This window comes from Fringilla coelebs (genome assembly GCF_963513975.1).
Source record: "Fringilla coelebs genome assembly, chromosome: 14".
Lineage (NCBI taxonomy): Eukaryota > Metazoa > Chordata > Aves > Passeriformes > Fringillidae > Fringilla > Fringilla coelebs.
In genome coordinates this window covers 12,032,393-12,047,278 of record NC_140040.1, presented here as the reverse complement: position 1 = coordinate 12,047,278, position 14,886 = coordinate 12,032,393, and the positions used below count along the sequence as shown (strand labels likewise).

At 39.5% G+C, this 14,886-nt stretch overlaps 1 protein-coding gene across 3 annotated transcripts in view; it reads left to right on the top strand.

Annotated features, from left to right (window-relative positions):
* CYLD (CYLD lysine 63 deubiquitinase) overlaps positions 1–12,437 on the top strand; it is a 46,511-nt gene extending 34,074 nt beyond the window's left edge. For all 3 annotated transcript variants that reach the window (XM_084215495.1, XM_084215494.1, XM_084215496.1), the window contains one exon: positions 12,428–12,437. The gene's annotated coding sequence lies outside the window, so the exon portion shown is untranslated. The remainder of the gene's footprint in view (positions 1–12,427) is intronic.
* The last annotated feature ends 2,449 nt before the right edge of the window (positions 12,438–14,886 follow it).

The window sequence follows — 14,886 nt, the reverse complement described above, 5'->3', positions numbered from 1 at the left end:
AACTGTATAATTTATAATAATTGATTTCATTTTGACTGACCACCAGTCGGCCTACTACATGCCCTCAGAAGAAAAATAGCCCTATTAGGATAAGTTTAATCCTAAACATAGCTAATGAATCCTATTACTTTAAGGTCATATTTGAAGCTTTTGTTAATTGTCAGAACCATTTTAAATTGATTAGAGTTAAATTAAATCAATGTAATGTTTAGAAAAACAATATTTCTAATGGATGAGGCCAAGCTGACCTCGAATAAACATATTTATCAACCGATTTCAGTGAATGAGAAGGCTAGCAGCTGGGCTCATAATTCATGATTGTCTATAATATGGGAAATGTCACTATCTAGGCCATTAATTATGTCAGGTAATAAATCTGTTGCTCACAGTTGAGCATTTGCTAGTTGGGGTAACAACCCCCTCAGCAAAGTTATGATGTTTAGAGGCTCTCTCCTTGCTAAACCCACACTTTACAGCAGCAGAACAACTGCATGCAACTTTGGGGGGAGTGAATGTGGTCTTTTCATAGCTGCAAATTACCTGACAACATGCCAGACTGTGATAACTTAGGATGGAATCATAATTTGAAATAACAAGGATGTTCTATGAGGAAAAAGTTTTGCTGCACTATATAACTACATTTTCCAGGCTGGAGAGGTCAGCTATTAATAGTTCTTAACAGACCAGCACTAAGTGACTGATTTCAGAAAACATATTGTGTGGCAAAATGTACAATGGTAACAGAAACATCTGTTTTGCACAAGTTTGAGAGTGTGAGGAATTCAGAATGGGTTAACATGAACTGGGGTACAAGATGCAGGTAATGATGGGTACAGTTTAACACAACAGGATATAGGAAAAATGATATGCAGAATCAGGATCAGTTTAAAGTTAATCATGCATTCAGCAGCTTAGGGAAAGGTCTGGCATTATTGCAGACAAGCGACAAAAAACATCTGCTTCCTGTTCAATATCTTGTCAAAAAAAAAAGAGCAAAGATAAATTCAATTTTCATAAAGAAAGGGTGAGAAAATAGTAAAAAAAAAAAAAAAAAGCACAGTAGTAACCAGAAGGAGGGAAATTCTCATTTTTATCACAGAAGGGTATAGGTAATTAATATAATATTTCTATTGAAAAGACCAGGCAAAGTGATGAAAGGTTCACTAAATTGAAGGGAATCTGGAGCAGATCAAAAAGATTCCTACAATGTTTTGGGCTGCTTTACTTATTCCCTGGAAGTGGCCTTTCCATGCTGGATATTGGTACAAGGTGCTGTGTTCCGGTCCCCCCCTGAACTGACCCTGTGTCTGCAATCCCTTCCTGCAGGCTGCTCTCCTTTTGGAACATCCCCTGGCTTTACAGCCCAGGCCCAGCTGTAAGCTTCAACACTGAATTTGACCATTAGAACTAATAAATGGTCACATCCTGACCATATTAATCAAAAGTTAGCACGGCATCTCCATCTCAGGTTTTGCACAGGTAAGGTGGGACGCACTCACAGACACACACTGCACTTGCATGGACACTTGGGCTTCATAAATTAGCTGTGTCTTCACTGAACCACACCAAATGGCTCTGAACAGCCACGAGTATGTTGTGAATTCTCCTTTTTCTGCCTTAAGTGCATCAACAGCTTCATGCAAAACACTTGTGAAAATAAACATAAAATGCAAATTGTAAAGTTACATATATTACGAACAACAGATAAATAAAAGGGCCTTTCAGTTACAATAGAAAAATAGTTTCCTGTGAGGAGAAGGAAATACAGATGCTTTCTTGACTTCAAATCTCTGGCAGATACTTTACTGACACTACTTGTAATTAAGCATTTAAATAGAAGTTGGTTCCATTTGTGTATAAATTATCAGCAGGTTACAAAGAATATGAGAAAATCAAATACTCAGCTGTGAAACACTGCACTGGAGAGCTGCTTTAGGATATTAAGACAATGTGTGTGTGTGTGTCTGTGTTTGTGTGAGAAAGAATAAGAGACCGTGTTTGTATGGGTGTATATAATTACTATTTCATTTCTTGGGCAAAAGCTCTCTGTGTGTGTGTGTCTTCTCCTTTATGGCAAGGAAAATTGCTCTTCTAACCTGTCTTCAAAATGTAATAACTTTACTTGCAACCAACCACTACAGAACTGGACTGGACTCTGAATTATTACTGTGAGTTGAAACATTTCTTTAACAAAACTGAGTCCTTTAATATCCCCCACCTCTGTTATTAGATGGACGAATGAATTTTACTTTGAACATAACATGTGGCATTGTCTGAAAATTGCTGGTATGAACTGAAGTTGGCAGGTATTTTCTTGCTCTCCTCGTCAGTGATTGCCATTTATTATATGTTGCACCTTTATCTGTCAAATACCGCAGAGCGCTATATTGATTTGTGTCTGCCGCAAAGCAAAGGTCACTTTGATCAACATACTACAAAACCAGAAAAAGTAGGGTTCTGACATTTCATTACCTGGGAAAAAAAGGACTAAAATAAATAAGAATATGTTTGAGAACAGAGCACTTCAATATCACAGTGTGCAGTAACTGTAATTAACAAAAGAACTGCTCTATTGAGGTTAAAGAGAAAAAAAAAAAAGAAGGCAGGTTTTCTTCCAGTGACTGTTCTTTACATGACTGATTCTGTAACATTGCAGCTGTGATCTTACTGAAGGGTTACATTCATTACAAATCAAACACCTTTTGCTTCTCAGATACAGACTTTTAACGAGCAATAAAACTCTGGAACTCTTTAAGAACAGGGGAAGATTTTATAAAACTTTTAGTTTTAACTGAAAAAGCCTAATTATATTGGGGACTTTTTTTATGCTATACCCAGGTGAGGACGTGGTCTCTACGTTAGAAATGCACAGTCTGAAGAGATCAATCACAGGAGACACAACAGGACCCACTGCAGCATTCTGCGTGCCCCAGGTCCACAAGAATTGAAAGCTGGAGCCAGAAACCAAGCCCATGTCCTATCTACATTTTCTAATTCTAGTTCCCAAGAACTTTGTTGTCTTTAGGAATCAGCACACAAAATAAAGATTTGGGAGGAAAGTGCTGCTGCAGGTGATGTAGTCCTTTTATTTTCCTTTCTGCCCAGTGTCTTTCAGGCACCCCATACATTTTGCTGTACTGGGATCAGCAGACACTTCTTTGCACTTGGTAAACAAAATAGGAACTAATTTCTGGGCACATTTTTCATTCTGGCAGAAACTTCTGTTGCATATTTTGGGAATCTGCTCTTCAGTGTAGTTCCCCATGCCTTTCCCAGTAAGTCCTGCAAAAACACCTGTCATTCTTCTATAGGAAACCTAGTTTTCCTAACAAACATAATAATACAAATAATACAACAGATTGGGTTTTTTCCCCCATGCAGCACCCTGATGCCCTCAAGATGCATCTGGTATTTCAGACCCCTGGTTTTTCTGAACAGAAAAATGAATCTTACAAGTGCTACTGCTCTACCTGAACACAAGTAACCAAGTGGCCAGGTTGCTTTCCCCTCCTTACTGCTGGGAAGTTTTGTTTTTTTCTGGTTTCCCAGTGTTCAGTTCCTCACCTGAAGGCCCATTTTCATGGAAATGCAGCGAGCAGTGGCACCTCTGAGCAGTAGGGTGCATATCACAGCTTGCATGGCATATGGCAGTGCTTATCATGTCAATAACAAAGTCTGAATAATGCAATTCTTGGTTGTAATTATCTTTTATTATTATCAAGGGTCATTCCTGGGCTCTTCATCCTTTCATCTCATGTGGAATTTTGGGCTTCCTTATTAATTAAATAGCCAGTGTGATTGAATTAGCCAATTAGCTCTGCCTGAAGGGATGAGCACTGATCCAAACAAAGGGCTTGATTCCACAAACTTGTTGCTGTGAGGAACAGCCTTGCAGGGAGCTGGCTGCCAAGAGTGGGCTCCTAGGGTTTTGCAAACCTGATCCCAGTTAATTTGCAATTATTAGACCAGGTAAAAGTTCCCATTTGGATACTCCCCTATTAGGAAATAACTGTTTATCAAGCATGATACTTTCCATGGGGTTGTTTGATTTTATTAAAAGTAATGTGTTTGAAAATAATCACATGCTGCATAGTGTTCTGCTGTTACCATTTTTTCCTCTGAATCATATAGTAATTTTAGATTGGTAAAATTTAAAGTGAAAATGGGAACAAATCCTTTCAGCATTAACAGAGGAGTCCTGACTATTCCCATGTATTGGAAGAGTTTTGCTGTAAAATCCTGTATCGCAGAAAACGTCCCCAAAATAAAAAGATTAGTCTCTGTCTTCAACAATTACTTCAACCAGACAATGTATGTTCCCTGCTCCTAAACCACAGATTAAAATCCCACATGGCAACAGGGCTATGCATCTCTTAAGTATCTGTGCCTGAAAGGCACATTGGAAATGTATGCAAATGCAGCTCATCTCTATCCTGCTCCACTGTTCTCACTCCCTTTTTTCTTTCCTTTATCTTGACATGTTTACTATTTCTTCTACACTGTGCTTCACTGAATAGCAGATCAAACTTCAAAGCAACTTTTAGTTTGAAATTTGTTTCCAAGCTCCTAAGCTATTCTTTTTCTGACAGCAGTGGATAAGAAATTGTCACTACCACTGGTGACATGTCATCGGGAGATACAGGAATAACAGATGGGCAGCACTGAGATAACAGGAAGTAACTTCTTTAAAAGATTGTGTTGACATCACCAACTATGAGAGCAGAGGTAGAATGACCCCCAGAAGGGAATGCAATCCGCTCAGGTCTTTCTGACTCACAGGTGTTTTTTCTATTTATTTCCATACGCAGATGATATTGGATCTAGAATAATTTGAAGCTTTAAAACAGCTCTGTTAGAGTTGGTAGTAACTATTAATGGGGATTAAGAAAAGGATGAATGGGTTTAGTCACTAACTTCAGTGCTTTAAACGATACCACTAAAATGATAAAATTATCATAAAAGATAAAATGATTGCTGATGTTCCTGGCATAACTGAATGCCATTAATAAGAGTCAAGATTCCTTGATTGCAATGTGAGATCAATGGGTTATGACATTTTGATGACAGGCTGATGGATCTGACTTTCTAAATGAAGAATGATTGATTATGACTCTTCAAAAGTATGGCTCATTATCAGCATATCTAGGCAACTCTTGACACCCACTATACATAACACCTATTATGGAATGTCAAAATTCTTCACTTTGGGTGCATGGCCGTGATTTCTGAGGAAATTAATTGTTCTTCTAACTGCAAGATACTGCAGCACTTTGCACAAAACAAAACAGTGCCTGCTATCTACAGGGAAAGCAGCACAGAAGCCAAGAAAAACAGTGATTTTTTAGCCCTCAGCACATTTCATATCTAACAGATGGTCCACAAGCCTATATGAAAACTGTACTTCCTGATGGCAGTAGGAAAATGATATAAAGCACGACATGGGCTTCATTTGCTGCATTCTATAGCAGTCTAAGAACACAACCAGGGATGAAACAGATCTATAGGAAAACAGATTTCTTGATTTCAAAGACACCTGCATCAGTGCTAATTGCATTCGAAAGTCCTCTGCTATGCTGCACTTCATATTTCAAATTTTAAAAAGATGTAACAGTGTTTTATTTATAGTATATTACAGTCAAATTCAAAGTTTTGGTCTAGGGTGTGAATTCTTTTGTGCAAAATTGTTGTACAGTGGATAATGTGGACGCTGTCATGGAGAGAATGTCAGATGCAGGGAATTGTTATGGTAATAAAATAGTGCCTGAACTGTCTGGCCCCATCCTGTACTGAGTGCTATTTTTGAAAGAAGTTTATATTACAGGAGAAACTGCTAAATATAATTATTAAAAGGTATTGTGAATGTGGTCTGTTAATCAATGCAGGGTGTTTTCTTGTCTCCTTCAGAATTCTTTGAAGAGCTCTGGGCCACTGAAGGAAAATGAGTCACAGCAGAAGTTTTTGCCTGCCTGACAGAGTGAAAACAGCACAGAGCCAGGAAGAGACAGATTTATCCAGGGAGACAGAGCACCCAACCACCCTCTGCTATGAGCTTCTGAATCACTAGATGTAGATATGCAGGATTTCAAACAGGCATTTCAAACAGTTTCAAACCACCATGTTAACATGATATTAATTTAGCTTGGGGCACATCATAATCTATTGATTTTCCATCTCAAACACAGATGTTAGACCATTACAAGTTGAAGAATATTACTAATTCTGCCAAGTCTTTCCAATTATTTTGTCCCCCCAAATGACAAAGAATACAGAAAAGCTTCATACTGAGAAAATTACCTCTTTTTAGAAAAAAAAACCCCAAAAACAAAACCAAAACAAAACAAAAAAAAAAAAAAAAGAAAAAAAAGAAAGAAAATAATTAAAGGAAGAAGTATTGTGAATAAATATTCTTTTAAACCAAGGAAGGATCAGCTGAAAAAGAATTCTTTAATTCTTTTCACCTACTGGAAAACAGTTGGTGTCAGGCTAAAATAAGGTGCCATTTATTCAGACAAGGATTTACCTTGGAATGCTCTTAGTAGGAGCTGGACTTGAACCTATGGATCAGCTTTGGAATAGTCAAGGCTTAAAAATAGCTAATAATTACTTAATAAATAGTAACTGTTACCAGACTCCTCTCTGCTTTGGAGGGTCAGTGGATTCCATGTCAGCTCACCATTTCATCTCTGTGCCTGCAGAACCCGGGCCAGAATGGTGCTGGAGGAGTGGCAATTTCCAGCACTTGCTGATCTCATGGATTTGCCATTTCCTGTGGCAAACCAGGAGGTCTCTGCTGGCCCTGGGAAGGCACACTCACCTTGGTGGTGTTGGCTGACAGGTGAGTCACAATTTGCTCCTCTCTGACCTGGGCTCAAGCACACACGAAGAGCCCTTGGATCTGTTCCACTTGGATCTGTTCTTGTTTTATGTCTGCACTGACTGGGGCAAGGGATTGCACAAACCACAGGACAATGGACATCTGTCCTGGATCTCTGTTGCTGGAGCATCCCCAGCCAGCAGCACCCAGAGTTTCAGTTTGTATAAATCAGAGTAATGATGAGTGCGTGCTTTCAGGAGAGCCACTGCTTTGGGCTCTACCAGATCTTAAGAAATTTCCTGTCACCACATCAACTGCAGAGAAATCCTAGCAAGGACAAATTGGATCAAACCCTAAGTGTCCTAGGCTGCTATTATTTAAAATTCAGTTTTTTTTCAAGGGGGAAAAAAAAAAAAAAAGGCAAAATCTGCCCAGATCCGGTAGATTTGATAAGATAAACAGTTCATATCTGCTACCTGAAGCCTTCTAAGCAGATCACTGATTATCAAATTTAAACCAAAATATTTATTAATCCTTAATGGAGAAGTCTGCTACGAGAAGTCTGCTACAATTTAATAGTGGGCTTGGTTTAAAGAAATTGCCCTGTGTGTCTCCAGAATTCCCTGGTGCTTGTTGTCCAGCTGTGGCAGTGTGAATGGTTTACAGAAGAGAACACTGCTGTCCATAATTTTTACAAGCAGAAAGAGGCTGAATCTGTTTACAGCAGCTCCAGCACTGGAGCTCCTGCAGAGCTGTGAAGGGCTGGTGCTTCCCCAGGAGAGTTTGCAGACCCCTCCTGCACCCCTTCCCATCTCTTTGCTTCTCTGGTGACCAAACTGTCCCCTGGGGGCCTTCACCCGATGTCTGCTGTCACAGGGTGCACTGCCCTTCCACAGCCCTGTGCCTGCTGTTTGTTTCACTTTACAAATCCCTAAGACAAAGACAGAAGTCTTCCAAATAAATTGCTAAAATTCAGCCACATGGCATTTCTCCCTGACTGCTTCCCTTGCACCTGCAAGTCAATTGTTTATTTTAGTAATTCCCCTTTGGTTTTACCCTCTCTGGAATAATTCTGTAAAATTTTTATTCTACCAAATCATTGAATAAATAGTTGGTGAAATTTCTGAAATGGCTGGTCATGGGGGGCAGGTGAGGGTGGGGCTCACTGCACTTTGCAGTATGAAGTATATTCATATCCAATATTTAATAAAGGCAGATTTAGAGAAACCCCAAGTCCTCACCTTACTGAGTGAGGTAGGTCATCCCCAGATGCCCAATTTCCAATTTTAGGAAGTATGTGGCTCTCAAACTTCCAGGCAAATATGAGCCCAGCATGAGCAAAGCAGATCCTTGGATGTGCAGAGCACTTGGGACAATTACCTCATTGCCTTATTCATTCCTGTGAGGTGTTAACCCAGACACCCAGGATGGGTAATTCAGATGTCACAAGGAGTTATTGAACTCCTCACCTAAGAAAGATCTGTACAATTTGCTCTGAGTGACATCTCAGTGTCACAAGGCGGTGATAGCTGGATGACAATGCCACTTTCTTCTTCCCCCATCAAAAAGAAGAAAAAACTAGAAAATTTAATTTCCTATATTAATGATTTTTAAAAAAAAATTCAGATTGTAAGAATGTTTTGCACTTCCTTAGCTGAGGAACTAAACATGACACTTTCCTCAAAAGGCTTTCAAAGAAAAACTGCACTAGCCACAGAAAGATGGACTAACACAGTCCTGGTCAATGTAGGAGTCTGTGAGTTACATATTTGCTCACTTGCATGGCATAAAATGAGTGTCAGTTCTGATTAACAGGGCTTGGTTAGAAGGCTGGAAGAGTAGCACTGCCAGGACAAGCTGGAGAGCAAGTCAAAGACAGGACAGAGCTGTGTAATTATCTCAAGAGTTGGGGACAAACAGAAAATTCTCCTGTGCAGGAAAGGACTTCCTGCTCTCTCCCCATCCTGATACCCATTTTGTGTTTGTATGAGCGTCTGAAGAAATGAAGACGAGCAGGAGCTTAAATTAAAACATAAAACTCTTGTGAATGTAACTGGGGAAGGCTTTCACCCCTGCATTGGTAATGCAGTCTGGAAGAAGTGCTGCTTCCTAAAGAAGTAAAATGTAAGATTTGGAGAAGGACAATGTCAGTCTTAGGGCATTAGCTCTTATTCCATGAAAATTCCTTTAAGCCACTAACTCAGACCAATAAATAACCAGAAAAGTAATCCATGGACTACTACTTAGGCCACCACTTGAGTGTTTCAAGGATATAACTTAGAAATGTGATTTCCCCCACCCCCATCCCATCCCACAGAAAACTTGTGATTTTATGTGCTTTTTTATGCATGTATTAAACAAATGGCACAGCTGAATAGCTTTTCTTAAAAACTGGACATTCACCAAAAAGAAGTTTGCCAGCACAGACAATTAGGCTTTCTTCTTTTAACAATAGATTGACTGACTGGCACATTTGAAATGCGAGCGTATTTTTTATTCCTCCGTTCACCCTTTGAGCTGATAAACATGAACAATGGGAAACAGCTGGGACAGGAAAACATTTTAGTTTGTATTTTCAAAGCAAGCAAGAAATAAACCCATCACTGGGAGCCAGATCACATCTTCTGCCTTAGGGGTAGTCAGCAATTGGGGGGAAAAATACGATCCATATTTTTAATCAAACATTACATATTTATTAATGTGCAGCTGGCCTATTGTGTGCATGATTTTTTTTTTCTTTAACGCTGTGCTGCGTCCGTCAGCCCGACATTGTTCTGTAACTGACATTACTCTATAAGGATCTGGAAATGCACAGATTTAATAGGAATCATTGAGACAATTGCTTTCTGTATTATTAGGTCTGTGTGACGTAGGTACCATCTGAAATTCAATTTTAGAAGAAAAATAAGATATTGTTCTATCAAGGCAATTTTGTGCACCTGTGATACAGTAAGAACATACACCCCCATGCTCCTATTTTCCTCCTCACTCATCTAACTTCATGGCTGTCTAATGATACGTGCCACTCTTTTGTTAAAAATGTTTGGCCAAATGTATTTTGATGCTTATTGAGATTAAACTTTCAGTACATCTCCCTGGTAGCAAAGGTTGGGCTGTTCATTAGTTGGAGGTTTGGCCTTGTCAGGTTCCATTGACTGCTGGCTAAAAGGATCACTTTATCATCATTTGTCTGCAATGGAGACAGTCTTTATTCAGCCTTGATTCCTCTGGGGTCACAGCTGTCATAACTTCACGTGCTTTATAATGCAGACCCCAGTTTCACAATCCCCTTAGGTAATTGTCTAATAGATTCAGTTTACCTTAATATAGATAATATGTTATTTACAAAGAAATACAAGGGAAAGTGAGGGACAATATTGCTCAAAACATCCCCCTCCTAACCTATTGCTTGGGATCAATCATTTGGAAATTATGTTAAACTCAGTTCTGATTTTGAACCCAAAAGGGAAATATACCTCTTTTTTCTGAGTTTTACTCTGTTTTACTCTGATCCTTCAGCTGCAAATCTCTAGACTGAGCCTGGAGATTTTCTGAGAAAAGCTGAGATAACTCTGCAAATTTTGATAAGGCTATGGTGTTTTGGAGAACGAGGCCTTCATTTCCCTTACAGTTCAGATCCTGCACATTTTATGTGCTGAAAACTATAGTTCAATTTAACTTGAAACAGTAAGTTTGATTTCAGGTCAATATGTTAACCTTTTGAGCCAGAAACCAGCAAGGGCAAGGATGGGCTACTGCTGCCCCTTCTTGTCCAAGGGGGGCACCCACCCTGGTGCTCTGAGGAGGGTCTCTCTTCAGGGAGCTCCTCCAGTTTTGCATCTCTTGGCAGAGGAACTGGAAATGAGACAATTTCCTCCAAAACAAGGCCAAAGAATCAGCTTGTCTCCATTTGATTTAGTAAACCTGAGATCTTTTTACAGAACCTGGAAGAGCTCCATCATGAGCATGTGAGAAGCCCATTTCTGAGTGCCTTGGTAACCAGTGCATTCCCCTTGCAGGTCAGCTGCTGAGTTCTTCAGGACCAGAAACAGCTTGGCTCCCCAGAGGAGACGGGCTGAGCAATTTCCACATTTGGTTTTCTTTACAATTCTTACTAAAAATTAGGGGAAAAAATCGGAGCTTGATTTTCACACTGCTTTTACAAAGTGCCTGCAGCTTCAGTTTCTCTAAATAAGATCTACTTCTAATATTTTTGGTTTGTATCTTTTAAGGATTACAAAGAAACAATTGCATACTTCACAGAAAGTAGTTGCCACATTATGTTCTTAGTATCCCTACCAATAAAAATTTGCATTTCACTACTTTTCAATAGAAAGAATGATGTAGCCAAATTATCTGGAAAATGCATTCAACAGAGACAGTTCTACACCAGCTTTCTAATACAGAGCTATATGGGTCCAGACAGATCCCTCTGTGAAGGTAACTGCTTAAGGGGAGCAATTTCAGAGACTTTAATCATTAACAGAAATCCTGTAAAGTAAACATAATGAAATATAAACACCCTGTGGTGGGAGTCTAAACTTCAAGAGGGAAGCTGTACCTTCCTTTCCATTTGTGGAAGTCTGTGGATGCTCAGATCCACAGAATGGTCCCACACCTTCCTCTGCAGGAGGATTCAAACACCAAATCCTCCGTACAATTCACTGACTGGCTATTTCTTTTGCAAAGTTTTCCTGAATGAGTCTCCATATTTTTGAAACAAAACATGTACTCCATCATAGCATCTTCTCACAGTGAAGCTTCTTTCAAATTCCACTCAGTCATACCTTGTGTGTGAGCTTATGCACCAGCATGGGTTGAGTTTCCCAGCTGATATCTTAACTAGAAGCTGATTTTCATTTAAGCTTCTAATTCAATGCCACAACTCATTGCACTGCAATATCTTAATTACAGTAGGAGATTGATAAGTAAACAAGGAAATGCAGCTGTAGTGCTGTGCAAAGTCACCCTTTAATTATTAGCTTTCATTTATTTTTTATTATTTTTTTCCCAAATATCTTCCATATAATAAATTCATTCAAAATAGCTATAGAGCAAATTAACATTACACAGGGGGAAAAAAGCAACAAAAATCCTCACAACCCTCAAAGTAATCTTTTAAAGGATTGCATAAAAACTGCATATAAATGCCTGTATCCATGTGTACTGCTGCACCATCCATGAAAACAGCCTTTAAGACAACTCATCTTGCAAAGGAAAATGTCACTAGATGTAGTGTTGATCATTAGAAGCTCTACAGTGCATCCGTCTGCTTGCACCCCACTTTGATTACTATACAGCAAAGATGGCCACAAGCACTCAGAAAGTTTTATTGAGGCTTAAATCTTCATTCAAATGATGTAAAGGGGCATTGAATGAAGATTTAGAACTCTATAAAGCTGCTTGGCAGTGTCTGTGGCAATCTATGCCACATAAAAACTGAAATGCTTCCACTTTCTTATTGAAACATTTCTACTGTAATTCTTCAATATTAGGTAGCAGCCACAGTGTTGGGACATTACCACATCTGGGAGTATTTCTCTTACTGAGGGTTTGCCTGCAATCAGTTGTAGAGGATATTATAGAATGTTGATGTCTAGGACATAATGGAAGAGGAATTGTTACTGCAATTACAGATTATTATGCTTTTCAGAAGATAATGTGGGTTCATTCATGTGAGTATTTTGAACTAGCAAATACCCTAATTGCTTACATGTCTGTTATAATCCTAAATCCAGTTGACATATCTGATGTACTGCTGCATTTTAATCTGGCCACTTGCACGTGTCCCCTTTATGACTTTCCTCTGACCCGCATGAGCTGTGCAAACAAGGAACAGGAGCGTCTTGCACATTGTCTTCGCAGTTTTGGTCTGAGTAAACACCCAGGGGGACAGAGACACAGCACTGCAACCAAGTGGACATTTTTCAGGAACATTCAATTAGCCTGTGCAAGGGCAGGGTAGGTACTAATGATCTGATTGTGCTATAATGATAAATTTGTGAAAGAGTGCGTGCACTGCTCCAACTCTCCTCTCCCAACGTGTTGGATTGATGGAGGATGTGTGGCAAAGTATTCACCCATTCACTTAACCAGAAAACAAAGGCAGATGATTAAGAAACATCAGTATTCTGAAGCAGCAATCAAACTGACCCTGCCAAGGAGTGAAGAACAGCAAGCCCAGCCAAAAAGTGCTGCAGTTGTCTCTGTTATAACTGCAGGCATACAGGCAGCACTTTTTCTCAGCTTTTCCTGAGGCAGCCGGCAGGGCCAGACACCAACAGCTCGCTCCATGGAACAGCACGGCGCTTATGGCATCTCATGTGCACGTGGAGTAACAGAAAATGATAGAAAATAGATGTGCTTTGGGAAATTCCTGCTTAATAATCCACTAGAGGGAGCTTACGTATAACCTCTGCCAGGCCAATTATCTCAGAACCTGCTACTGCGTAATTAACAAAGGTGAGGTAGTTATCAGGGCAATGCCTGCACTGCTGCTCTCTTCTTGGTGTGTCATCCTGGAGCTCAGGAATGGCACTTTTGGAGCCTCCAGCTCTATCCAGAAGAGCAATTTGCTTTTCTCAAGTGGAATCAGCATTCCCGTTGACATCAGGTGGGATTCACCTTCATCACTGACACACTCAAACCTGAGAAAAAACCTGAGCCACTGCTGAGTGAGGACTTAAAGCATTAGCAAAGCTTCACCTAACCTATCCTCTGTCCTTGCTTGTTTCAATTCCGACTGCAAAACAAGCGTTCAGTAGCTGTGATTCCCACAGAAGAAACAGGCAAACTACCTGGGCTGCAGACTTGGCTTCAGTTGTTCCAGCAGGACAAGGCTTTCAGCACAGGGATTGCCTGGCACTGCTTGTTTTCCAGCTGGAAACTGCCTCCTTTCTCTGGGAGACAGCTGGGACCAAACTTGGTGTCCTTGACAATATTTAACATGCAAACACCTGCAACTATTTCCTACAGTGTTAGCTAATAAAAAGACAGGTTTAACTCTCGCATCAGAAATATCAACTTTAGTTTAGTAGCAGAGATGTACTTGCAATTACAATTCTAGCTAAATCTAGAGAGAACACACTTTCAAGCTACATACCCACATAGTTCAGACTAAGTAGTCAGATACACTATCAAAAAGCTTATCATAAAACTTGAAATTGCCGTATCCTTTACACTCATTGCCTCTTTTTCTTTCTGTTTTTTCTGTTGGAAGAGAAAACTTATGACTACACTTCAGCTGTCACCAGCTTTCAAGGTTATACTGATAGGAATGAGAAACATATTCCTAATCTGCATACCAATGCATTGAGAATGCAAAGGCAGGCTTTTTGCCATTGAATAGATGATGATAAGGTCTTAAGTCTTTTGAATTTCTTGTGTTGTACTTGTATTATCATATGATTTCTTAAGCCAAGAATGAATATGTAAATTTCTTGCCACTGACTTGCTCCAAAATAATGGACATTACACTTGCACAGTGGCAATTCAGAGTGTAAAATTGATTAATATTTGTTTTCAAAATGACATGCAATGATGTATGGATCCTTTTACAACTTAAATTAATACTTTAAAGAGATGAATGGTCTCTACAGAGGATGTTAAAGTTCAAGCTGAGAAATTTGCATATTTATATTACAACCAACTGATAATAATTGTCGAAACAGAATGTAATGTGGTTCGTTTTTCATTTTAATCTGGTTGTACTCAAACACAGGACCTCATTAACTTCCAGCAACTAATACAGCATTATCAGTCCCCATAAACCAGGCTTGCCTTGAATTTATGAATTTCAAAGACTATTTCCAGTGGTGAATCAGTGTTAAACACTGGGTCAGTCACTAGCAGGTGAACTCCATGTCAGATGCTGTAGAAGCATGAAAGTTACCTGGGCTGAAGTGCTGGAGAATCCCATGGCCAGGTGCCTACTTTGGCTCCTACACTAAGAGCCAAAATTGGCTCCTACACTAAGAGCCAAAATTAATAAACTTCTTGTTCTTTGGAAGCTCACTCAAAGACAGACTGGTGTTCTCTGGATGACCAAAATCAGGACACCAAACTTCACCCAT